This window comes from Strigops habroptila, chromosome 10 (genome assembly GCF_004027225.2).
Source record: "Strigops habroptila isolate Jane chromosome 10, bStrHab1.2.pri, whole genome shotgun sequence".
In the NCBI taxonomy this organism is placed as follows: Eukaryota; Metazoa; Chordata; class Aves; order Psittaciformes; family Psittacidae; genus Strigops; species Strigops habroptila.
This window is the reverse complement of record NC_046359.1, coordinates 15842585-15868744: the sequence shown is the minus strand read 5'-3', so window position 1 is coordinate 15868744 and position 26160 is coordinate 15842585. Positions and strand designations below refer to the sequence as shown.

The 26160-nt window shown below is 47.9% G+C and overlaps 1 protein-coding gene across 9 annotated transcripts in view; it reads left to right on the top strand.

Annotated features, from left to right (window-relative positions):
* TOMM20 (translocase of outer mitochondrial membrane 20) overlaps positions 1-26160 on the top strand; it is a 113779-nt gene that overhangs the window by 16264 nt on the left and 71355 nt on the right. The window contains exons 6-7 of one of the 9 annotated variants that reach the window (XR_003993430.1): positions 17933-18074; positions 20894-23986. The exons of 3 other annotated variants lie outside the window; for them this stretch is intronic. The gene's annotated coding sequence lies outside the window, so the exon portion shown is untranslated. Of the gene's footprint in view, positions 1-6636; positions 10576-11538; positions 11640-17932; positions 18075-19402; positions 20479-20893; positions 23987-26160 lie in introns of those variants that run through there. 5 more of the 9 variants (XR_003993433.1, XR_003993431.1, XR_003993432.1 and 2 more) reach the window with 5 other exon arrangements.

Sequence of the window (26160 nt, the reverse complement as noted above, 5' to 3'; positions counted from 1 at the left end):
GCAGTCATGGATGCCTGATGCAAGGCTTCTTCCATTGCTTCCCAAAATAATGGTTCTCTTCTGGCAGAGTTCATTTTTTGTTTTCTGGCTAAATAGATGTCTGCTGCAGTCAGGACCTTCCACTTTAATACCTTTCAATGAACATCAGAATTCATATACACCAAAGCTCTTTTTTTCCTTTTAACTCGCTGTGTGAAGGTCATACAAAATAATTCATTCACTGCCCTTTGCTGGGTGTCTTCCAAAGATGGAGTGCCTGCCTTTTGCTGTCTATGGGGCTTAGCATTTTGGCTTTTCTTTTTTTCAGTGTTGAAAGGTTAACATTTGTATTCTTTTCGGAATACAAAGGAAATATTTCAGCACAGAGGCACACAGCGGAGTGAAATTTTCAGGGATGGCACTGCAGATAGCAGCTGGGCACACAGGATTGGGAAGATGACATCAGGTCTAGATTAAGGACTGTTTCCTTGGGACAAGGTAGTGCTTGCTGTTCTTGCCAGCCCATCATTTTGCTGTAGATGTCCATATGACAACTGCAGAACATGCCGAGGCTGTCGTGGCTTTGTGTGCAGCAGCAGTGAAAGACTGGAACCTGCAGGCCTCAGTGCAAACATCAGCTTTGCCCGGCAAAGCCAAGTTTGTCTTAAATATCCTTTTGGGGATTTTTTTCCCTCTTTCCCTTGCATTCCTACACCTGTCTTTTATAGGCAGTTGTCAGGCTCGGTTCTAAAGCACTGAAAGGAGACTGGGTCCCATGTTCAGGCAGCACGCCTGGTGCCCAGAGGCAGGCCCCGGCGAGGGGAAGCATGGAGAGCCTGCATGGAGAGCCTGCAGAGCCCCATGTGCTCGGCTTCCCAGAGCCGGTGCCACTAGATGGCAATGTGGTACTCCTGCAGCCGGGACTCCCCTTTCTTTCCTGTAAATTTTCTTGCCTATTCTGTATTTATCTCTGCCAAACTGATGATTGCACCCACCACCCCGGCAAGAGAACAGAACAAAATCATTTCATAGAACATTACAGCTGTTGTGCCTTTTTCTTTTCTTTCTTTTTTCCTTTTTTTCCCCCCAGTTCTTTGTCCCACAGTACAGTGCGGAGGTTTAAAAACCCTCTTTCTTAATCGCTCTCCTTCTAAAAACAGAGAAAACACAACCTCTTGGGAGCAATTAGCTGTGAGAAAAGCATTTCTCAAACAATTGCCAGGAAATATTGTCTTGACCGATATTCCTGATGTAACACTGTCGTTCTTAGTACTGTTATTCTAAGATACTCGCCTGCAAAAACAGCAGGGTACAGATCTGTAATGTACAATCTGCAGCTTACCACCTACCTTACCTTTTTATATCCATTTACTTTCAGTTTGTGTTCTCCCTGCATTCCCTGTAGCTATTCTATTTAAGAAAGTGAAGAATTATTTGTGACTCTCCTCTTGTGACTAGTGTATCAGGCCAAGGCTGTGACAAGACACGGCTGAAAATTAAGGTTATGCCTCTGCTGTCTGGAATCCTGGTTGAAATTCAGTGGCAGTGTGCTGCAGAGGAGGTCAGGCTGCATGCTTACAGCGACCCCTCCTAGCCTGAAAGCCTGGCAGCATGAGAGTACGTGAGGTGGGTGAAGCCTGAATTTCAGTGGGAGCAGCTGGAGAGCAGGTACATGTGAAGCAGGCAGCAGAGGTACACTGAGGCCGGGGTCTTGACCCAGAAAGCCCTCTCCCCACTGATGTGCTCATGAAAGATGGACCAGGTTGTAGGGTGGGGAGAGGTTGGAGGAATGGTGGTGAACTTCAAGTGCTAAAAGCCAGCGTTAGCAGCGGCTAGGAGCTGCTGCTAGCTAGATGTACATGGATGCATGCCCATTCACATGCACATTCACATGTTTGTATTGTGCCATTCAAATTTTGTCCCTCTTTACATAAATTCATGGAGATTTGAGAAATGAGCCTCGCTTTGTAGGACAGGGTGTGAACTGAAGCACCTTCTGGAAGACAGACAGCAGTGTAATCCTTTCATTCAACCCTGTCTGCAGCTGCTTTTTATAAACTTGGCATAAATACGTACTCAGTGAGGCCAGGCCTGTGTAGCTGGAAAATATTTTCCACCATCCAAAAAACCAGAAGATTGGAAAAAGAGCCCAGAAATTGTGCATAACATGGAATGGCCTCGCTTGTGGTTTTTTTCCATGACTTCCTCAGCTCATTTTTCTGCTGCCAATTTTAGAAGCCCATAAGTCATACTTGTTAAACTTTCTCAGTTAAAATGTAACTCTAAGAACAAAGTCATATGATATGTTGCAGCCAAATAATCCCTCCAGAGTGTCTGACTGGAGGAAAGCTACCCTGATCTGGCCAGCTTGCAGACCTGCATGGGCTCGTGTCCCATGGGCCGATGGGCAGGTTTGCAGCGTGACGCCCAGCTCCATCGCCCTCCCGGGTGCAGGCTTCCCCATGGACTTCAGCAGGCATTTATCCCTGCTTTTGCTGGGGTAGTCAGGCCCCTGGTGGGGTATGGTGCAGGGCGGTCGTTGCACAGATTTCAGCTCCTCCTTTAGAAGGACTTTAAACAGGAGGCGAAGCAGAGGAGGGAACGAGGGGAGGCAGCACAGAGGCTGACGGGGTCTGGCAGTGGAGGGCTGAAACGCTGCTGTAGGAGGGTTCTGCTGCTGTCAGAGTGAAGGAGCTGAAGAGTGAGGAGGCAGCAGGTTGCCAAGAGTGAAAGTGAATTGGTGGAGGGTTTGAAGAAAGGGCATCCTCACTTCAGTGCGTTTTTAAGTGTTGAATCAGTGTAGAAGTACTCGCATGCCAGGAGCAATGTTTTTGTTTGCCAGTTTTGCTCTCTTTTTTAAGGTGATTGTGCTTACACCAGGCCCCAGATGGTTATCTTGAAATGCCAGCCCTTGTCCAGGGTCTGCTCTGCCCCTTTGCACAGAACAAATCCTTGGTCACTGTTGCAGGGGAATCGCTCTGAATTTACACTGGGGCAGTGGCTGAGAACAGGATTTGGCAGCAGTGCTCCAGCACACACCCCTGGGGCTGGCAATCCCTGGGCCACTGCACCCTGGTGCCTTGGGAAAGCAGAGTGTTGGTGTCCCAGCAGGGCTGCCCTGGGAGCCTCTGTGCCAAGGGTGTGCGAGTCCGGCGGGGCATGAGGGGCTGGAGCAAGCAGGGGAGAGGAGGGAGATGGGGGAATTGCGCTGCTGCAGAGCGGCTGCCAGGAGCGGCGGGCCCCAGAGACCGCCTTTCTGCGGCAGGGCGGAACGCCCTCGCGAAGCCTGTGTGGTCTTCACGGGAAGGGAGGAACTGAGCAAACCCACTGGAAACCGGCAAGGGTGTTGTAATGTGTTTTGGACAGCCGGTTTCAAAAACCAGAGACTGCCTCTCTCTTTCTCTGTCTCTCTTTCTCCCCCCTGGCAGCCACTTCCCATGCCATGGCACTGAGGGAGGTGGTGGTGACTGATGTAACCGCGGCCAGGGAGAGTCACTTGCCCAACGTGCGGAGGCTGGCCAGCAGCCAGAGAAATTTGCTAAGGCCGGGTTTTCACACAACGGGCTCCCTGTCCCTGTGCGCATACCTGTAACCGGGCCAGGTGCCTGGCACGGCCGCCTCCCCAGCCCAGTACACGAGGCGGCGGAGATACCAGAGCCTGTATGGGTGGAGGAGAGGATGAGGAAAAGGAAGAAAATCTTGGTTTTGTCCCACGTGAATGTGGACCCAATAACGTCCTAAAGCACACGTCGTTTGTATCACCGTATTGTAGCGAATAACGATGCCCGTTCGCTGAAGCCAGCTGTCCTTTGTGCTAATGGAGCAAGGCATGGGGGAGAGGCCTAGTAGTGTTTTTGCTGGATCACCACCTTTAAGTCATTGTGACAGACCTTTAAAAGGATCTCTTTGTATGAACTGGAATATAATGCTCAGCTGGGCTCTTAAATTCTGGCTCTGTTGAGAAGAGAGATCCTTTCATATCGATTGTCATTTCGTATGCAGTTCAGGCACTGGCTTGTAGAAAATCTGGGCCAGGAGAGATATCATTAGGTATTTATGGGGGTTTGGTTGGCTCAGCAGTCAGTTTTTCCATTGTCATGCCGTGACAGTAGTGCATTACATACACCCTCAGGAGACATCCTTCTGCTTCTACAACAATAAAGGACTTTTTGCTTTTTCTGACTCATCTTCAGCTTGAAAAAAACCCCCAACCACCACCAGTAAATATAATTAGCAACAGGCAGATATACTATATGTAGCTTTCAGAGCCCATTGGGATAGTGCCTGTTAAAATGTATGCTCGTGGTTGCTTACCCCATGCTTAGACCTCCAGCTGCATTCCTGATTATACTTAGATGTTTTAACATAGCTTGGTAATGTTGTAGGCTGAGGAGCCATTTCTATTTCGCATAAAGAGGAGGAATATATTTAACACTGGGATTGTCTTTCATGCACACGCAGGAGCTTTGGCCAGACTCACAGCTTATGAGGCAGGGGAGTACAAATGGCTGCGTTGCACCGGATGCAAGATCCACTTAGCTCTTTATCCTGCCTTTGACAAAGGCCAGCAGCAGGTGCTGTGGGAAGGAGGACAAGGAATAGAGCAGGTCTAGGCTGATCCTGCCCCAGTGTACCCTCTTGGCTCCTAGCACAGCTATTCTTGCTCACCAAAGGACAGGGAAGAGGCAACTACTGCCTTAGTCTTGTTCCCCAGCTTCCTCAGACCCATACTGCGCAGTGGCCCCTGCTTGCTTCCCAGGTGTGTCTCTGTGTGGGATGGAAAGCAGACCCAGGTCTGCTGTGCTTTGCTTTGGATCCACGTGGTCACGTGAGGATGGCTGGGTTAAATGTGTCCTGGGCCCTCAGTATTTCCCTGATGTAAGTGTAGTGGAGCCGGGAGCAGGTGGCGTGCAGCTGGGCCCTGCTGTCTGCCAGGCGAGTGTTCCCTTACACCGCAAGCCGAGGTCCACACCACCCCAGTTAGGGGCTGCTGCCCGTCCCGTGTGTGCCATTGGAGCACTGAGAAGCTGGGACCCAGCCATTGGGTCCATATTTCACCTCGGTGTGAAGGCTGACGCCAGTCACATGGCTGTGAGCAGGCCAACTGGGAGATTAGTGTGGCTTTGTTTATTTATTTATTTTAACCTGTGACTAAGATGGGGGAGTATTTGGATGGGAGCCGCTCCTCCCAGAAAAGTGCTGTTTATGTTTCAGTCTCCTGAGCAGAGTCAGTCGGATCTGAAGTGCTCATAACCCAGCAGTGGTATGCGGGCTCTGCTGGCATGTCCTCACGTAACCTGGCGTTCACGCTGCCGGACAGAGCGTGGGCTGGTTGTTTCCTCATCCCGAGTGCAAATGGCCAGAAATTTTCCTCTGTATTCCTGATTGCTGAGCTCAGAGGGGTGGAGGAGAGGAAGAGCAAGCTTTCATCTGAAGGTGGCCAGGCATTGAGTAGGACTGTACCTGGGGTTACGCCAAGAAAAAACGTGACGGTGTGGGTGCAGTGATGGCTCTATAGCCACAGACAGTATTGCAGGGCTCACCTGTGCAGCATGTGTTTAGCACAGTCACTAGTAACACTGCTGTATGTGTAAGCAAGTCAGTACCTGCTGCCATGTGATCCAAAGGAGAGATGCTTTTAGAAACATACGAGGGTGGCATGAAAAAACAAGTCAGCTGAAGTATCTTTAGCTTGTAGGGCACCTGTGGGCTAGTAGACACAAGTGAAACAGTGCACAGAAACTCCTCAGATATCGAGATGGTGTTTATTTCCATTATCTCTACCAAATTCCACCTGTGTAAGCTACTTATTTCTTTGCGATCTGGTCAGTTCAAGACCCTGGCTGTTGACATACCTAATCTCTGCGGGAAGGGCAGAGCCAGCTCAGCCAGCCTTGATGGAAAATTATTTCCCAAAGCAAGGGTCTTGTTCCCCATGGCAGGGCAGCAGGCATTGCAGAGAACTAGCCAAGAAGCATTTAAAGCATAGGGCTTTAAATAGCACCTGACTAGGTAGGTGGCTAGTGAACTGATGATATATAGGGAAACAGGATTTTGTATTCTTGAGCTAAAGGAAGTTTGGAGAATCCTGTCCCCGTATGTCATCGGTTGCTAAAACAAATCTCCTGGAAATGTAAAAGGTCTGTCTGTCTCCACTCCTTGCCCTATAGCAATATAAGTAGCACAACTTCATCTCAGTTTTGTGATAAATAAATGAGTAATCCTGCCTCCAAGGCTGTCTGGGACTTCTGCACCACATCCTTGCTCCAGCTTGTACCACAGACCAGCATTTTACCATGTCTGGGATGGGAGGAGATTTCTTCTGTGTAGCATGCTGTGGTATATTCACTGGTCACACAGTGTTGTCTGTGGGATGAGACATGGGACAAGAGTCCTCTCAAGCCATCGGTCTTGGGCATTTTCTGATTTAGCCCTCTCTAATTCTTCAGTGAATTGCCTGGACAGCTCATGACTGGGGTCAGCCCTGTTGGCCTTTGACGAGCAAAGTAAAACCTGGGTTCTTTTCTGAGCTGAGTTTGTAAACAAGGCATAGGCCAAAACTTCTTTTAAGCTGTCTTGGCAAGGGCTAGAAAAATAGGAAGAAACCAATGCCAGCTCAAGTGCAGTGTATGCTGAGAGCTGTGCCCTCATTTACAGCAGGGAGGACTTGGACATCCTAAACCAGCAGCTCATCCATAGCAGTGTGTCAGAAAGCCTCCAGAGAAAGGGGACTGTGGAAACTTTGCCTTGTGTTGGTGGTACCTCATGCTCAGGGCCCAGCAACTGTGTGACTCCATGGTGCTTGCTAAGGTGTTTAGTGAAGGGTTTGGAGGCTCCAAGCTGCCTGTGCCCTCCTGTTCCTGAGCTTAAACTGTATCTTCAATGGTAAGAAAACCTATGAAATATGGGGTATTTCCCAAGGAGGCAACTGTGTAGATGGGTCCAGGTCCATGGGGTTCTGTTCTCCAAATGTGAATTTTATATTGAGGTCCTTGGGAAGTGAAGGTGTGTTAGTCTTTGGGTAGTTTTTTTGCCGCTGCTTGAGCACAGTGGGAAACCTTGGGGAAGCCTTCCTGAAGGAGTTGACTACCTGCACCTGTCTGATTTATGTCCCTCTGGCTTGTGCTGACGCACAGCCTGACATCAGCAAGCTTGCTTGGTGTCTAGATCACTGCTTCCATTTGGTTAAAACATGCAAAGAGCCTTTCAGAGAGAAGGAATGGGGTTAGGAAGAGGAAGCTGTGTGAGGCTTAGTTTGCATTACTGAATCATGCCAGCCTTGGTTTGGTAATTCCCTTTCTCTAGGCCCAGTGTTTCAGTGGTTTCAGGTTTCAGCCCAGTACAGCATCAGTAAGTACATTCTTCCAGGAAGGTCAGACTTACTTTCACTCCATCCCTCCCCTTCTCCCTGGGAGAGGAGAGTAAGGCTGTTCAATGGCAGCGAGGGTTCAGTCTGAGCAGGAGGAAGCACCTTTGCTGTTCCTTGTCCTCCTGCAAGCAGGCAGGGACAGCTGTCTCCTTTCCCCACACAACCACTGCCCCTCAAGGGTTCAGCTGCCTGTACCTCCAACAGAGGCCAAGGCAGTTGCAAGTGCTCGGGACCTCCCAGTACTGGCCCTCTGCTGTTTTCGCTCTGGCCCCACCAGCTCAGGAGGAGCCCTGTGCAGTTGCTGTAGGTTTGGAGGACATGCCGTTGCTGACAGTGCCTAAGGAAAATTTGAGATGTCTGATGACAGCGTATTTGTGTCTTAAAGCTGCTCTGTGGTATTGAAGGACAATGATTGAAATGAATAAGTAAACAGAACAAATAAAATTCAGGAAAGAAAACAGCTTGATGGGAAAGTTATGAATGCAGCCATCAGCCTGGTTTTGTTCATTTTGAGCTGGGTGGCAGTTGCAGGCACAGAAGTCAGTGACATTCAAACCTCTCTCTACAGGTGAAGGGACATAAAATGGGATCTAATTTGTTCTTCATGGGGCATCACTTTCTGGCATGCCTTTTTTTTTTTTTTTTTTTGGCAAGAAACTACAGGTAATTTATGTCAATGTCATCAAAGACACATTCTTGTTACTCTCACAACTGTGACCTTGTGTCCAGCTAAAAGAGTTATAGCGGGAAACCGGTGAGATGCTCAGCTTACATCCACAGGGCAGATTTTCCAAGCAGGAGCTATGCTGGCAGGGCTACCTGCCATGCTGTCCAGCCACCTTGGTGCCAAGTGGTTCTGGGAAAATGTGGGCAGTGACGCCACAGGCTGGTAACAGCGGAGGTGAATTCCTGGAAGACGCCTACCGAGAGCCCCAGCCCATGGTGCGGTATTACCGTGGGATGCACTACTGAAGGGACAACTGAAACGTGGGAAGAGGGGTCAGACCAGTCACACCGGCACATTGCAATGTCCTGCCTGCACAGCAGGCAGCAACCTCACTGAACCAGTCATGGAAAATGGGCTGCCTTGGCCAGGAGGAAACAGCTTAGCTGTCACAGCTTTCACTCAGAATTAGCTATGAGCTGGCTAGGCATAAATTGCTTTTAGACCTACTTCCGCCAGCTGCATTACCAACAAAGCAAAAATTGTCTGAGGAACAAGGCTTGGGTTCTCACACTGAAACGCTACCTGTCATAAGGTTGCTAAACTTTTCCCTAGGGCTGGTACTACAATGTATACTGTATTGGTATGCTCTGTTCAATTGCTGTGTGATCATATTATAACACGTCCTGTTGACAAGGACTAAAATCAGATCTAACTACGTAAAGAGGTAACTGTGGCCTTGATCTCTCCATGGTGAAACCAGAGTAAAGTACCAGATGCCAAATGAGTTATTCCCTATTTATTTCAGATTAAGCAAGCTTAAATCTGGCCTTCAGATCATGATGTTTCTCTAATTCAGTTGGATCATATTTATAAATTCATGTAGTGGTCAAAATGATCCAATAAACACCAACACACAATCCCCAGCAGCTGCAAAACATCTAATGTATATATTGGCACATTTCCTATTTGCTGACTGCAGGACAAATAGGTTTCGTATTGGGACATCAAAGTCTGCTTCAGCAACTGGATGCATGACAAAGCCATGTTATAATCTGGGTCCTGATTACGGCATTGAAACATGTTGGCTCAGCATGTGGTAGATTTGGATGCGTAGATAGATCAACTTTTTAGTGGCCTATGGCTTGATTTCAGCATGGAGAAGGTTGTCAGCATATTTGTGCTAATTAAGGAAACGGCATGGGAAACTCCTTCCCACTGCACATACAGCCAGAGCTCAGGAAATGTCACTGCTCCTCAACGTTTTTTGTAACAGCCAGTTTGCCTTGAAGTAGAGAAGCAGCTTTGTGTCTTAACTGTGTTTCTAAACTGTGCTGGAGCTTGTTTGGGTCTTCTGTCCTGTGTTTTTACCTGTTTCGGGAGGGTGGATTGAGCGGTTAGGTCACAAACATGTTAGAAGAGTGTTTTAGCTGTATTTGGGGCTGGCGGGGCAGAGCTAGATTCTCTGCCTTGGTTGGGTTTATTTATAATGTTGGCAGAAACTGAACACCAAGAACTAAACAGAAGTTTGTGCTCATGCTTTGCTAGAACTTCCTTGCTGCTGAAAATAACGCATTTGCCCAACAGTAACTTTTTTTTTGGTTTCATTCAGGCAGTGTTTTGGACATGTTATGTTACTCTTAACATATTCCCACGTTCAAGTTCCTGAGAAGGCAGGCTGAAATGTTGCCAATTCTATTAAGTCCTTTCTGTTACACTGAGTCAGCTATTGTGATTTTACCTTTGCTCTTGGTCAAACTATTACATTCTATTACCTTTTTGTTATTTTTTTTTTTACATAAGAAATTGCAGTACAAGTGTTTGTTCCGTATGCCTGTGTTTCCTCCTGCTTCAATGACAAAAGCAGCACATGACTTGTATTATTAATAAGACAGGTATACCTAGAAGCCCTTGATGTTTTCCCAGGGGATTCACAGCCCAAACATAAAGGACAGACAAAAATGGGATAAATTATGTGCCTTTATTTGCATTTATGAAGAGGGAACTGAGGTAACCACAATTAAAGGGGCACTTAATTCCTTCTTATGGAAAGGCTAAACAAAGAAGCCTTCAGTGAAGCTAAAAACAGGCCCAGGACCAGCAGCTTTGTGTTCCGCAGGCAGCTCTGAACACGGTTCTGCCCACCAGCCCTGGCAGTGCCTCGTCCAACACAGCCATAGGTCTCCATGGCCCTCTGCCTGAGCTCATGCCAGCAGCCCAGGTCTGTGCCAGCACCTTCACTAGGTCAGCATGGTTCTCCTGTTCCTGGTGCAAGGTGCTCCCAGAGCTGCTGGCCTTCTGCCCCCTTCGCTTTAATAAGAGTTCTTGCTGAATCGACATCTGCTGTGAGGGCTTGTGTTGGCTGCTTGTATTGACCATTCAAGGCCTCCAGAATGGCAGCTGCTAACAGCTGCCATGCATGGGAGGTCATGGCAGACCTTCCCCAAGTGCCAGTCCATGGGAAGAGTTTTGCAGCTCTTACAAGCTGAAGGTGGAGTCAGCTATAACCTGACTTACCTTCCTTGGCATCTTGGAGCCTGGTGAAACATGATGCATAATGACACTTATTCTGCCTTTGCAAGTAGGGGACTGTCTTTATGGCGAGGTGTCTCATCGGTGAACCTCACCTCAATGCAGAGTGCTTATTCAGATGCAACCATGAAAATGAGGGCTGGCTAAATAATGCCTCCGACTGAAAGGATCCGCTGAAGCTCGTTATAATGATCTTAATGACTTCCAATTCAGCTGTGTCTGTGATACCAGAGTGCAAAGGTAATTATGGAAGTGCTAAATACTATTATTATTTGATATTAGTGACAGGGTGGGGGTGAGAGCTGGTGAGTCCTTCCCCCATCTGGCCTAGAGAGGAATGAGGGTTGCCCCCTTCCCTCCACCCTCTCGAGGCCTGGGAACGAAGGACTGTGCAGGTAGGGTGGAGCCAGGACTCTGCTCCCTCTTCCAGCTGTGGCAACCTTGACTCTTATTTTGCCTCTGTGGTGTCAGGAGGTGGCTCCTTTGCACATGCAGCAAACTGGGAGAAAGGAGAAATGGCTCCACACCCCCCTTCCTGCCTCCATCTTGGCAGCAGAGGAAGCAAGCATGCCATCTCTCAAACCCACTGGTTTTGCTGGTCTTTCCCTGAATGTTACTCTGTCTCTCCTGTGGCCCTCTGGCATTACCTGATGTTGCTTGATTTTTCCTGCATGCTCCCTCCTTACCTTTTTGATCTTAGATGGGCCCCACCAGCACAAGTGTTCCTTGGCTTGCACAGAATTTCTGTTTCCTCTGTGTTGGCGGCACAGCTCAGGATGAGGAGGGGGGCAGTCAACCTGGCTTTTTAGGGGTCTTGAACCAGATGACGTCTGAGGTCTCTTCCAGCCTCAATTATTCTGTGATTTGGAGGCCCTGACTTGCTACCAACATTGTTCTAGCCCGGGAAAGTGCTAACCCTTTGACCCATGAGGAGTTTTTGAGGAAACAGTGATAACTTACATGGTTGACAATTTGCTGCTTGACTTTTGTGTAGGGCCCAACAGGCTACGTGATCTGTGGGAGCCCTCATACAGGATCTGTACAGCAAAGCTGAAAGCACCAGCCTTGCAGGCCTTCCCAGACCATGGTGAAACGGTGAGAGCACATTCAATTAGCTCTGCTCACTGACCATGCCAGCCTGCGCTAGGAGAAACCTGTGTGGCGATGATTCAGACTCGAATGATTACTTGACCCAAAGGAAGGCTTGATGATACACTGAGGCTGGGACACACCAGCAGTGATTATAAGGTGATTCACTGCCTGTGCTCTGCCATTCAAAACATCCTCTGTATTGCACAGGCACGGCCATCCATGGAGGCTGCAATAAGGAAGTGATATTTGCACCTGTAGCTGCTACCTTCTCACTGAACCTTTCAGCCAGTGCCTCAGGCGTGGTACCTGCCTCCCTCTGGTCATGCTGACACTGGAGAGGTTTGCTGGCAGGGGCAGCTCCCCGGCGCTGCCATGTGACTACAGCCAGGCACCTCCTGATATTGTCCATCCTCGCCATAAGAGGGTTTGGGCACAAGTGTGGTGCAGCCAGGCATCCATCCCCGTGTCCCCGCAGCACCATCCTGCGCAGTGTGGAAACACACCACTGGACTTTAATGCTAATCCGAGGGGCAGGTGGAAACTCACAAAGTCCTTTAATTCTCTGTGCTCCAGCCTGTAATTTGCACATCATTCTTTGAAACTCTCATAAGTTCTTTGCGCTGCTGTTCCCACTTCCATTTTTCCTGCTGTCAGAAATGTGGAGCTCACACAACCCAGTCTGCTTCTGTTTTTCTTTTACAGAGGGGCACATAGCCTGCTTTTAATTTCTCATGCTGCTGTCTATACTTTCCCTCTTCCTGTTCCACCCACCTTTTGTCCTTCACTCCTCCTCTCCTCCAGATTTTCTTCTGCCAGATACATGCACTCATATGGTCTGAATACACTGACTACATCCATCTTGTCCTGTTAAATGCTTCCCAAAGTGCTGATATTACTGCATGTAGAGCAGGGAAGTCCTCAGCACCTGGGAAGTACCATTTTTCCTGACCTAGGAACTGATACTGCTTGTGGCAGTTTGCTGGAGGCACTGGTGAGATCTGAGGCACACAAAGTTTACTCGTGTTGGCTGGGACTCACAAACGTGTTTGGGCTAATAACGCACATGGCTTGTATTGTGCTTTCCCTGAAGCTAAGTTGAGCAATGTGTTAGTTAACAAGTTAGGCATTACTCAGAGCTCCTAAACTTCGTGTTTTGCCAGTGACAAAGCTACAAAGTTATAGTTCAGCGCTCCTGATGTTTTCTGTGTAGTGTAATGGCCAAGCTCCAGCAGAGTTGTGCTCCATCCTCTTCATCTTACAGTTCTGCCTGGACCCTTTTCAAATTTAAGTCCTCAGCTGTCACACACTCTTGCCAGCTCTCCTATATGTCTAAATAGCTAGGTGAGCTATTTCTGGAAAACAACCTACCTGATGAATTTAGCCCTTTCTTCCTGTGAATGAACTGTTTTCAAACTCTCTTTCGAATGTATTTTACATGCAGTAAAGTATTTGTGCTTTGTCTAAACCTATGCTAGCTATGGATTCTCTCTGTGCTCTTGGATATAACTGTGGTTTTAAGTACCCACTGCTGGTTATTCATAGCGCACATTTAGTCATTCAACAAACATGGTATTAGTTCTGCTCTCTAAGTGGATGACTAATACTCTTATAAATAGGAGGAATGTGATCTGAAAGGTCACGTGAATGTTCCCAGTGTGAACATATCCCCAAACTACGAGACTTCTCATTCCAGGAGCATGATTGCAAAACAAGAAAATGCTCATTATTAGGAAGTGGAAAAAAGGTTCAAAACCCATTCAAGCAATTTCTCTGCTTTAACTCAAACAATTTGCAATTGTTTATTGAGCTGTGCATTGCAAAAGGGTTTTGCAATGTTTGCTTTTCCCTGCAATCTCTCCTGACCTGCTTGGGAACATAGGAATTGCCCTGTTGGAGCAGTCGTGATCTCTCTCCTGTGCCAGTGCTCTCCCTTGGAACATAATAGGACCTGAATGTTTCAAAAGTAGATATAAGAAACATCCCTTAACTTTCTTCCTAAGCTCTTTCACATCCCATTGGAAGGCAAGACAATGCCTAACACTGGATTCCAAAGGAAGTGAGAAGAGTGCATAGTACAGGTTTCTGCGCTGCCTGTAAACTGACAGCTTTCCTCAGCTCAGTACCGTGGAGAGAAGATGCTGTGCTGACCAGGCTTTGGAGGAGCAATGGGGGGTGCTGCCTTGGAGGTGTAATGATTGCTAATGCGGCCTCCTGAGAGGTCAGGTTTCTCTGTTGGAGAACACAGAAGGTAAAATGCAGGAGATCAGCTATGCAGGCACCCTCGTTTTTTCATTTTTATCAAATGAAAACAAAATAACTGAATGCTGCTGCTCTCCTGCCATTGCAGGGTTTGGTTTATATTCACAGAAATACAAGGCTAAGGAAGGGAGGACTGGTGGCCTCAGGGCATCCAGCTTCATTTCATGGCTGTGCCACAGGCTCACTGAGGGTTTGTCTGTAGCGTATGCTTAGCCTGGGTTTAGCTCAGTCTATCTTCATGCACTGCCTGTTTGGGCAATTAAAGCCCTTGGCTGGCCCGCAGCAGCCCCTTGGTCAAATCTGAGGTCCTCCTTGTGAGGGGAGGGCCAGCGTGCTGGGGCTGGGGCAGCAGGGTCCTGTGGAGGCCATGTGCTAGGGGCTGGGCTGCTGCTACTGCCACTGTGATGCCAGCCCAGTGAGGCCCCTCCCCTGCTTGCTGTGGTGTGAAGTCAAAAGGAAGCCCTTCCAGTGGAGAAACGCCATCTGCCCCCTCTCTACGACTCAGGTACGAGCAGGTGCTCACTTGGTGGGCTTTGGGCTGGTGGAGCAAAGCAGGGTGAGATGGTGCTGGGGGCAGATTCAACTCCCAGCTGGGAGGTGGTGCTGGCTGCATCAACACTTCTCTGCTCAGCCTCTTGAGTGTCAGATGTGATGTTTAAGCCACCTGTAGCTGAAGTTAGTTTGACTTTGCGCTGGAACAAAGTGGAAGAGAGGACTTGCGCGGCTGGCTGAGATGTGTCCTGACCAAAACAGAGGCAGGTAGTACCTACCTCTGTTTTGGTAGGTAGTACAGACTACCTATTTGGAACAGTCCTAGCCCATGCTAACTCCTGGACTGTGCTTGGGAGCAGTTTGGGAGAGCGCTGGTTGGCCCAGGACCAGACTAAGAGCTGGAGGGATGAATGGTTGAACTCCACCACCTGTGCCCTGGCAGCATCTAGAGCTTGATCTTCAGCTCTAGATGCTACCAGTCTGGCTAGTGTCAGGCAAGTTACCTAATGTGTGATATAAGAAAGAGAAGACTTCCAGTTTCATTTCTAGCCTTTCTCCCTTTGTGCCCTTTCTCACATTGGGGTAAGAATGTATCCTTACCTTCAGAGTAGTGAGACTGCCAGAATTGGATACTGCCACTGTGATGCCAGCCCAGTGAGGCCCCTCCCCTGCTTGCTGTGGTGTGAAGTCAAAAGGAAGCCCTTCCAGTGGAGAAACGCCATCTGCCCGCTCTGGGGAAGTGGGGTGTGGCGAAAGTGCAGTTCACTGCAGTGGTTTATAGAAATTTGATTCAGTGAAAAGTGGGTATGGTATACACATGCCATAAAGATGGTATTCCAGTTCACAAAGCTATTGTAATTGTGTCCATGCTTATTATACAGTTACGGAAATGCATTAACATTGAAATATGTGGGATAAAAGCAGTCAGTTATGTCCTATATTCTCCTCCTGCCAGCCTTTCTCTTGACTAGGTTGCCTATTGAAAAGGACAGTTGAGGATCCCGGTCCCCCCAAGCAGCTTGTATGCAGACAAGAAGTCCCAGAGATTTGATAGACTATACATGGTATTTCTTTCTGAGCACACAAACATGTTTCCTAACTCGAGCAGTCTCAGACATTTGATTTCAGTGGAAGATAGTATATATATAAATGATACTTGATTGAGAAGTGCATGTGCAGGGCTTATGAAACAGCATGCGTGTCTGCAGGGGCGGGTGTTAAAATAACAGGGCAAAGGCGCCTGCAAAATATTATTTACCTGCTGGCTGAGATTTATCTGCCTGCCTTAGGGACTCCTGGTGCTTGTCTCTCAGATTTTGTTCCTAGAGAAAAATTTGGTGTAAAGAACAGTTTGAGAGTGCTCTCCTATGGCTAGCACTGGGGGGCTGAGTGGTACACTTAAACTGAAATCAAATATTCCACCCAGGTTATTCTGGGTCTGCCAACATTTGCTTGCTTGTGGGTGCATCTGGATTTCTCCTCTCCCTTGGTCAGTAGCAGAAGCATTTCTCCTATTGATGGCAAATAGTTGGTAGTGGTAGGGGCAGGTCTGGCTTGTGGCTGCTGCCCAGCTATCAAAGGACAGTGATAAAAACAGAGAAAAAGATAGGAAGAAAGGAATGGATAGTGTAATTACACCTGATAAGGATCAGCATGACACTATATGTGCGATGTACATGTTTGAAACCTACACACACAAACACAGAAAACATTCAAGACGTGGAATCAGGTTCTTCCACACAGCAGCCGAAATTACGTGAGGAAATGAAAAAGGGCTTTTTTTTGTACTGTGGTACTGTCAGTCAGAGCCTCCCCTCTGACTGCACCTGGGAGAAGAGTGTGTTAGGTGTGAGCAGAATAAATGATCGGTTCGTAACCAGCATGGCAGACACCCGTGTAGCTCCTCACTGCAGCACCTTCCTATGCTGGCTGCGTGTCAGGGGCAGGCATCACGACTAGTCAGAAGCAAACCTAATCATATACATCTTGGGCAAGATCCTCAGAGGTGACTGTTGGAAAAATGCATCTGCATGTTCCAGATAGATCTTTTTCAGTGCTGTTCAAATCTCGCTCTCTACACCTGAATAAATGCAGACTTGGTTTTGGATGTTGAAGGGCAGTTGCACTTCTGAACAGAAGCCATTTTGCAAAGGAGGAAGGAACAGCAACTACCCTACTCCCCAGCTGCCATCTCTCTCCTGGAGTTCAATGAAACCAGAAAGCAAGCCCCCAGAGTCTTCTCCTTTTCCATGATGACACAACAGAACAAAACAGGATTTCCTTCAGAGCAGTAACAGGACAGGCTTTGCAGCATTCTTACAAGGGTGAATTTAGATACCAGAGAACGGAATTTCCAAGTGCATTTCCCTTCCTACACCTTTTCTTTTTCATCTCCATAAATCTGTGTCAGTTTTTAAAGTACCTATTTTGGGGGGAGAGAAAGGGAACAGAACAAGTGATGAGCTATTCAGAGCTAAAAGAAGAGATTCATGCTGCCAGAGGTAAGACTGTAGAAAAATGTGTCAGCATAGCAGATGATCATTCTCCTCTCTTAATGCCTCTCCTGAAGCATCAAGGTGTACGTGTTTCTCAAAGGGGCTGTACATCTCAGAGGTAGTCTATGAACTGCATGTTAAAATGGTTGCCATGGCAGTGACTGAGTATAAGTTAGAAAGCGTGATTAGCCAGAGTTGGCCTAAATAGCTGAAGGGAAGGAAAAAAGAAAGGGGGGGAAGAAAAGGCCAAGGACTTTCTGTTATTTTTAATACGGATCTGTCTGTGTTAGGCTGTGCCAGGAAGAGGAAGTGCTGCTGATAGAGAGGAGCTTGCAGGAGTGTGCTCCGCACCCCAGCCCCAGCTGGAGTACCACCAGCAGACACACTGTGAGGGGACCTTCGCTCCCTTACAACACGCCTGTGCACCAGAGAGGGGCCCTAAGTACAGACCAGTCCTGTTAGCATCGAAATGGCCCTTCTCCAGAGCCAGAGGCGAGGCCAGGACATTGCTCAGTGACCCAGGGAGCACGGTCACAGCGCTCTCCTGGCTGAATGCGGGGCATAGCCCCACTAGAAAGAGGGTGGCTGCCCTGCAGAGAGGTTACAAGGCTTGCCCCACACAACACAGAGAGCTGCTGCCTATGTGGGGTCTTAACTGATGAACTCATGTCCCTAGAGCCGTTCAATTCTGCTAAGCCCATGAACCTGCCTTCTTGGTGTGTGCCTCTGAAAGGTACTTGGAGCCTGGGAACTGGAGAACGCAGCAGCCCTTCTTGTTTATTCATTGCAGTAGTTAATCATGCTTGCTCGTTAAAAAAAATATCACACCTTATATCTAATTTAAATGTGTATGGAATTAGCCTTCAGCCTCTGGTGCATGCTATGTTCTTCACTGCTATATTTAAGTTAAAAATACCACAACTTCTTGAGATCCTGTGGGTTTTTGCTGTGAAGGTTTCTTATGCACTAGAGTCACTTTCAAGCTTGTTTTTGAAGAAGTGAAGAAGCAGAATTCTTTCTCTCAAAGGGTTTTCTTTTAGCTCTTCTCAGGGAAAAGTGGAAGACGGGGAGACTAAGGTGAAGACATCTCAATACCAGGTCTGGATGGAAAAATGTCCTTCCTAGGAGCTGTGGAGTCCCACATTAGGGGGCCAGATGCCCAGTGTAAAATCAGCAGAAGAGATTCATGCAGGTAGCTGTTTGCAGGAGCAGAACATGTTAGCCTGATTCTCTTCTCTCATAGCTTCCTTAAACAGAGAATTTTAATTTACATTAGCCTGGAGTGCTTCTACTTCTTAGTCCTTTGAGTGACATAAGAATCTACTCAGGCCAACCCATAATATTTGACCACTTATCAAGGATACTTTTCGCCCCACCTGTCCTAAGGGATCTGTAGGTTCCTCTTTTTAGAGGAGTACAATGCAGCAGTACTTACTGTGGTTAATGGGTGTCTATTTTGGCTGGCAGAGCTGGGGTGAGAGAGATTGTATGGCCTGCACTTTAGAGGAAGAAAAGAAAAACCCACAAGACACCTCTGCCCTGCAATCAGGTTGGCTTTTGCTGTTATTTGCAGGAGTCTCTTCCACTTCTTGTGTCTCCTAAATCCTTGTCATCCAGGTTTGAGAGCTGGGAATATCCTCTCTGGCACCAAGTCAACGATCCGTTTTTTAGCACCAGCAGCCATTCATATTTTACATGGTGTTCATCTCTGTTCCTTTCAAGCAATAATTGTAAATATCAGCTTTCATTCCTAGAGTGCCTTTCATCCCAGGGGCTCCCAAAGCACTTTCCAAGCTTAACAAGCTTATTGTAGAGTACTCCTTTAGAAAGGATGAAACTTGCTTCCCATTAAAGCCTGATTTTGGGAAGGAAACTCACAAATTATAATGTTTTCAGTACACAAGGGAGCCGTTGCAGCTGTTATTTACTGTACATGTTCCCTTACCAAAAAAGACTGCTTCTTGCTCCTCCACCTCCCCATCTCCCCCAGCTTAATCCAGCAGTGCTCAGTTACCTGGGGGAGAAGAATGCAAGTAATGAGAGAGGATTGTCCCCTGTGATCTGAGGAAGTGCTTTTTTTTTTTCCTGGAATCCTGTTGCTGCCCTCAGCAGTTTATTCTGGCAACTCCACTTCCATCCAGTCTATCTTCTCTTTGTCAGGGCAGATGTCCTAGGGCGGAGTTGCATGTCCTGTGGCTTTAGCCTGAGAGGTCACCATCCATGGTTGTGCTATGCTAAGGATCATGTGAGAAACTGTGGTCCTCTTCAGAAGAAAGTCAGCCGGCCTAATTTAAGTCACATTCCCCAGCAATCAAAGCAAAGCTGGTTGCTTTGTGCTGAAATGAATCAGGACCTTTCAAATGGTCCTTTATTTGGCTCATCTATGGGAGCAGTAAGCCCAGAAGAGAAGATGGTTGCTGGTAATTTCTGAACTGAATAATTTGTTTCCTCATGAATCTTACGATTAATTTTAGGGCAGCTTGAATCTGACCAGTGTCATTTTTTTTTCATTGGTTTCAGGAGGAATCAGTGTGGTGGGACCTATCTCATGATGCACAGAGCTTTCTTCCATGCTGGCTGTGTGGGAAGAGGTCTCTCCTCTGCTTGGCACACATGAGGCACATGAACTCCAATTGCTTCTCCAAGGACACACCGAGAGCCTGTGGTAGAAGGAGAAACAAAAGCCCTATCTCTGGTTCAGTGCTTCAACCGCACAAACATCATTTATCAATATAGATAGCTCTGGATGAAAGATACATCAAAGCATGTTTTTGGCTGCTGCCTTCAGAGGTAGTACTAAATCTCCTGGGGGAATGCAAGCAGTGAGATAGGATTCAAGTTCCAAAATCCCCATCTTCGCACTGCCTCTCCTCCTCTTTCACGCTGGTTGGGTTCAAAGGGAAGCCCTTTCTTGGGGTTGTTATGTCATCTATTCCCATCAGCAGATTTTGGTTCAGAAATGCATTTTCATTCTTTTACAACAAAACGCTGGTTTTTCCAACACTAACTCTGAAGAGCTGTAAATTGGCAAAGGATACAAAAAGAACAATGAACAGCAACTACTGTTTACATTGGCCACCTTGTGTGAGTGCCGATATTAGCATTTCTGAAAGGGTTCATTCATCACTGAAAAAAGATTTGTACCTGTGAATAAGAGCTTGCTTGGGAGGGCCTGTGTGCCTCCTTTCCTCTATCAAAGCTTACAAACATCGAGAGATGGTTTTGCGATAGATGTTAATGCATGCCTGTTTTTTCAGGGTGAGAATAAGTCACTGAAAGTATTCCATGCCTATTTCCGATGGTGTAATGAAAGCAGCAGTAAATTTAAAGAAAAATCTCATTTATTTTCATGTGTCTTATTTGTTTATTTAGTTATTTAGAGACCTGAATATATATATTGAAAGTGGCCCTCTTGGGCTTTTTTAAAGAATGAAATCCTGTGATTCAACCTCAAGCCCAGGGATTAGTTCTCATGTCACGGAAAATCACATAGACCTGCACCAGGAAGAACAATGTCTGTTGAAAACGTTGTGCCCTTTCCAGACTATGATCTCTTCTGGGGATGTCAGCAAAATAAACATACTTTTATGAAGTGCCCTTAAGCCTTTCTTACCTCTTGCTGTTTGTCACACTTGTTGCAGTTTGCCTTGAATTACTTGCCTTCACACTGAGGTACGTTGTTTTGCTTAAAAAAAGAGTTCTGTGTGCTCTGCACTGGCCCAGCTGGTGTGCCGTGAGCCATGGCTCAAGGGTGGAACAGGTCCTCTGCACGGCCAGCAGCCAATGTTTGTTACATCCTCATACTGCAGGGTCTCCCAGCAATGAAGGACATGTAACAACAGCGTTTGCGTGGGAGCCAAAAATGTTCAGTCTCTGTGGGATACCTACTTTTTTACTAGGATTCCTTGGGATTCTGTAGGATGAAGATCAAACTCTTTTTCAGGCACGTTATTATGTTATGACCTCTAATATACCATTTTTCTTTTAACCTTTTGATTGCTTCTCTTTTAGGCTGGACGAAGCTGAGGGCTGGGACTCTTCCTGGGCACTCACACGGCTCCTTGCATGGTGCAGCTTCACTTCTGGCAGGAGACTCAGGCCATTGCTGCAATCCGGTTAAAACCAAAATGAAATGTCTGGAAGTTAACCTGCTTGCAGGTGCCCCTTTCATGCAAAAAATGATGCTTTGTGAGCACTTGATTATAAAGCAGAGGAAGAAAGCAAATGTGAATGAAATGGGAGATCAAGGACCAGCCCACTGCCTTCTGTGGGAAGTCCTCTTGGGGGGGTGCGGGTGTCTAAGACTTACCTGGTGGAGTTTCTTGTCAACCCTTTAAATTGTCAGGCAGAGGAAGCTGGCTTGATGGCTGACGAGGAGCCGTGAGGGTCATCCCCAACCCAGAGGGGTTTCACTCTCTGCCTTTTGGGGACTGTGATTTCAGCACGGAGCTCAGTTGCATGGAGGGAGCAGAAATAATGCTAGGAATCTCTAAAGGGATGAGTGGGCACATAAATGGCCAGTGGTGCAGTAAGCAGTTGGAGGAGAGATGCCTGCTCTGCAACAGGCAAACACTTCTGCACAGAACCAGGATAATTTCCCTTCAATCCAGGGCGGATTGCCAGCAGTCTCAAATGTAATCCTCACAGTATTACTTGTAAGGATGAAATAAGGGTATTATGGGCACTGCCACTGAGGCAGGTAATCTTTAAATATAGCTGCAAATTGCCTGGTTTAATGCTAACAAACCCAAATGGTGAGGAAGGCAAGACAGGTAGCAGCAATGATACAGCGTAATATAATGTGATGGCTGATGTAAATGTGACTCATTCTAGCCAGAGGCTTTGGTATAGGAAGTTGGATAAAAGATATAAAAACAAATATGAATTTTTTTCCTTCCTGGTGAAGGTCGCTGCCAGGAATAGCATGGGAAATAATTAATGGAGGAAGAAATGTTCCCCTTCAAATTAGAAGTATTGTCTTGCTTCACAGATTTGTTCTCCTCTTTGAGCGCCCGTAACAAACGCTGGCAAACATGCGGGGCCGTTCTCCCTGAAGCCGCTGATGGATATCGCACCCGGCGGGTGGAGAACGCGGGGGACTGGCTGTGCAAGGCTCACGGTGGCTGTTAATGGGTGTCTGCCTCGCTGGCAGTCCACCCACCAGCAGTGTGCTGAATGGGCCTGGGAGGCTGAATGGACTCTGTGCAACGGCGGCCAATTTCCTGGTCAACAGGGAGGTGCAGTGCCAAGGCTGTGTGTGAGAGCCCGTGCAGCCTGCTGCTGAGGGGGTCACCCCTTCCCCTCTGCTCCTGAGCCCTGGCAACGTGGGTCTTCTTTCCAGCCCCAGCACAGGTCCTGCTCCCCCAGCCCCTACGCTTCATGTGGAGGACATAGATGACCAGTGACCACTGCAGTTGCAGCGGAACAAGCTGTTCTCTGCTCATCCTGTGGAGACCTGGGTGGCTCTGGGCTGCTTTTTTGCTCCCTGTGACCAGCACCGCGCATACATGTGTGCAAGGGAAGGGGAAGCCACGCAGCTGTGCCTGTGGTGCAGCGCGCGTGCAATGCTACCCTGGGCAGGAGCGGCCCACAGTGCAGCCCATCTGCTGTGTAGGAATGTGATGCTGCAATTTAATTCCATTTCCTCAAAGTGCTCTTGGAGTGAGGATGGGTGAGGAGAGGAGAGAGTGCCTCTGCTTCATGTCACCACCCTGCAGCCTGGGAACTGGGCAGCTGCAGGGGGCCGAGGGGCTGCTGCTCCCTGGGGCGCTGGTTGGTTTGCTTCCAGGCAGCCACAGGAGGGAGGGTTACTGGTGGGAAGCTCTGAGCTTCGCATTCCCGACTAAAATCTCCTGCACGTGACTCCGTCCCTTCTGCCACAAAGGACTGGTCATGTTTTCCATTCTTGACTCCACATGGCTGCTCTGAACATCCCAGGTTACCTGTGCACAAACCAGCTGCCTTTCCCACTGCTCTAATCTTGACAGCTCACCTGCCCTTCATTGCTGCTCAGCACCTGCATGCCGGGGTCATTAAGGCCGTTAGCACAGTGTTAAGATACATACATTTTCGGAGGGCTTTTCTTTAGGGAGCCCAGGAGGTGAGAGTTCAGCTCCTCCCTCAGCAGGCTCCTAACCCTGCAGTGGACTTTCAGAGGTAGGAGCACTGCAGAAGTACTGAGTGGTCCAGAGCTCCCATATGGCACAGGAAAAACCTACTATGGGAAAGCCGCTAATGGCAGAGGTAAGCTCTTACCCGCATTTTCCACTGGTGTTACAGGCTCTGGAGAATCAGCTTGTTTCGGCCAGGTTCCCAAACTGCTTTTTGGTGTTCGTCCAAAACAAGCCTGTGCGTTGAGGTTTCCTTCCCCAAAATTGTCTAACCAAATGAAAGGAATTACTTCAGTTGTACAGATACACCTCCATCTGGTCCTACAACTAGAGTGGGACCAGAACACAGCCCCAGCTCGACTTCCCTCTTCTCCCTGAAAAGGAGCCATTTGAGAAATCTGGAGTTTCATCCAGGTATGACTTTCACAGCTGACCCCTGTCTGTGTAGTGAGTAAAATCCTAATGCAGAAAGCTTGAAGGCAGTTCAAAAACATGTCTGTGCATAAATGTTGGGCATTTTACTGGTAATGCTCATAATGCTGTTCAGTCTGGAGTAGCTGGGGAACAAGGATCAATCCCACAATGACAATCTGTCACTTGCATGTCTTCATGTTGACTTGAAGTTTGGCCCTTTCATTCTGCTTGCTTTCTCACTTCTCAAGGCATGTGTGTTGCTCTTCTAGCTTTATGGTTATGAGATTTGGGGTCACACATTCTCTTATCTGGGGTTTTCACAGCTGCTGCTCCTTGAAATGGTTGCAAGAGGTGCCGAGTTGGGTGGCATGACCTGTTGCTCTCAGGTTTGTTTCTTTATAGCATCTCTATCAAGAAAGACTGTAAGACATATAATTCAAATGCTTCTAGATCACCACAGTCTTGTCAAACTCAAATGTTATGACTCCTTGTGAATGTGGGGTTTGTGAGCTGTTTTACCACAGTTTTTATTCTTTTTATTTTTTTTTATTTTTTGTGAAAAAAGATGTATTTAAAGCTTTTCCATCTTACTGCTCTTTTTTGCACTCAAATTTACTATGTTTGCAGATACACTGTGCCTATGTTAGCAACTGGTGCGATGCAATAGGAGCAGATCCATAGATGTAGATGTTCAGTGCTGAGGACTTGATATGTCAGGGGATTTACACCAGACTGCCTCTGTTCTGGTTCCCAGGGATGCTCATCAGGGGTTGGAGCACAGGCAGGAGGTGCTCTCCTGGAGTCCATCTCCTGGTTTCCTTTCACTCAAAGGGAATCCAGTTAAAAAACACGCTTCCTGGCATAAATCCAAACAGGCAAGTGGGGAAACAAAAACAGGCACATGGAAAGACCTGTCAAGAGACCAAGGTCAAGAGACTGAGCCCAGAGACACTGCTTTACCCTGAGGTCCCACATGCGCAAATGGGTCAGTTATTTGGCTAGTGAAACAGCTGTTTAGCTTGGCTGAGCAGCTCTCTTATTCTCCTAATCTTTTCTTCCCTCTTCATACAGTTCCCCAACCTTCCCCTTTTCCAAACCCTCACACAGCACATAAATATATATATATATATATATATATAAAAAATGCATGTGTGTGCGTAGGCAGTTGTGTCTGCTGCCGGGATTTCCTCCCAAACAATACCTGTTGTGCTGGCCACAGCGGTTCTCTCGGTTCCCATGCTCAGAGCAGTTTGAGTTTCCTGCTGGCTCAGCAGCAAGACTTTCAGGGCTTTTTATACTTATTCTTCTTTGGGAGCCAAGCGGAGGAGCACAGTTTGCCTGTGAATAGCGAGCTGGCTGGGCAGGCGGCAGGAAGCTTGCATACTAAACCGTGTGAACTTCGAGGAGGGCAGGAAGGGGGTGGGGGGCTGCTGACTGGGCTTTGTGAGGTGTTTGCTGCAGCCCTCTGCCTTATATATTTGTCATCTCAGCACAGGGATGCTCCCTGGCAAAGTATCTGTAAAATGGCAGTGGAAAGAAGCAAGAGAGCTGAAAATGGAATTATGGAAGAAACATGGGGAGAGCTTGGAGAGCAGAGGAGAGTGAGGAGGCTTGGGGTTTAATTACTCACGTGAAAACCTGAGCATGGGTTCCCTGCACAGTGCTGCACTGCTGGGCTTGCAGGCCCGCTTGCTCACCCCCACCTCACTGCCCTGGCAGTGGCTGCACTGTCCTCTCTGGGTAGGGGCAGCTTTTCTGTATTGCCCAAGCAAAATCAAAACCACAGCAATGAAAACACATTTCTCTCTTGCTTCCTGGACTCTCCCCTCTACTACTTTCTGTTGCTGTCAGCAAAAATTGATAAATAAGTGGGTTCCCATTCACAAGGACCAGGCATCTTTGTGTTCCTATGAAAGAGGGGCTTGATGAGCAGCACTGTGTAATGCTGGTGCTTGTTTGTTGGTTATAGACGAAGTCGTCCCTGCAGCAGGGAGAGAGGTGTTTCGGCAGGTGCTGTGGCTCTGCCGGGAGCATCTTGGAAAAAGGTGGGAGGTGAGGGGAAGGAAGGAAGGAAGGAAGGACAGGCTGAGCCCACCTGCCTGCAGACCAGCTACCTGCCTCCTCCTTATGTCTGCACAGAGGCTTTGCCTGTGCTTTGGAAATGAGGTGGCAGAGGATTGCACATACTGCGCAGATGCTTCCTGAGCAAGAGTATCCCGATGTGGGCATAGTGCCTTGGCAGGTGTTGGCACGATGTCCTGGTGCAGGGAGAGCTGCCACACTGGCCTGGCAGGTACTGCCAGAGGGGTGGCAGGAGATGCAGGGCAGGGAACACCGTGTGTGTGTGTAGGGTCTATTTTTAGGGTGATGGCAGGATGGAGAGAACCAGCAGGTGGTGGAAATGCTCAGCAGTGTGACAGACCAGAGGTGGGGTGAGGCTCAGCTAAGTTAGTCGTGTTGTAGCATCATTGCAGTGATGAGACCTTCCAGGCCTGATCTGTAACAAAAACAACCCCCGGCTTCCCCTGTGTTTGGCAACACCCTTCTCTGAGGATGCCTATTACTCCAGGCTCTAAATAATCCACAAATACACAGTAAATTGGAGAAGCTGGGCCCTTGCCCCCCTGCCCAGCTTGGTGGCACTCTGTGTCTAGCTCCCAGCGGAGCGCCAAGTAAGATGACGTGTCTGCTGGGCACCTGCATCCCGTTGGTGTCCTCCCAGGATGAGTAACCTTGTCTGGAGGTCCCTGAGTG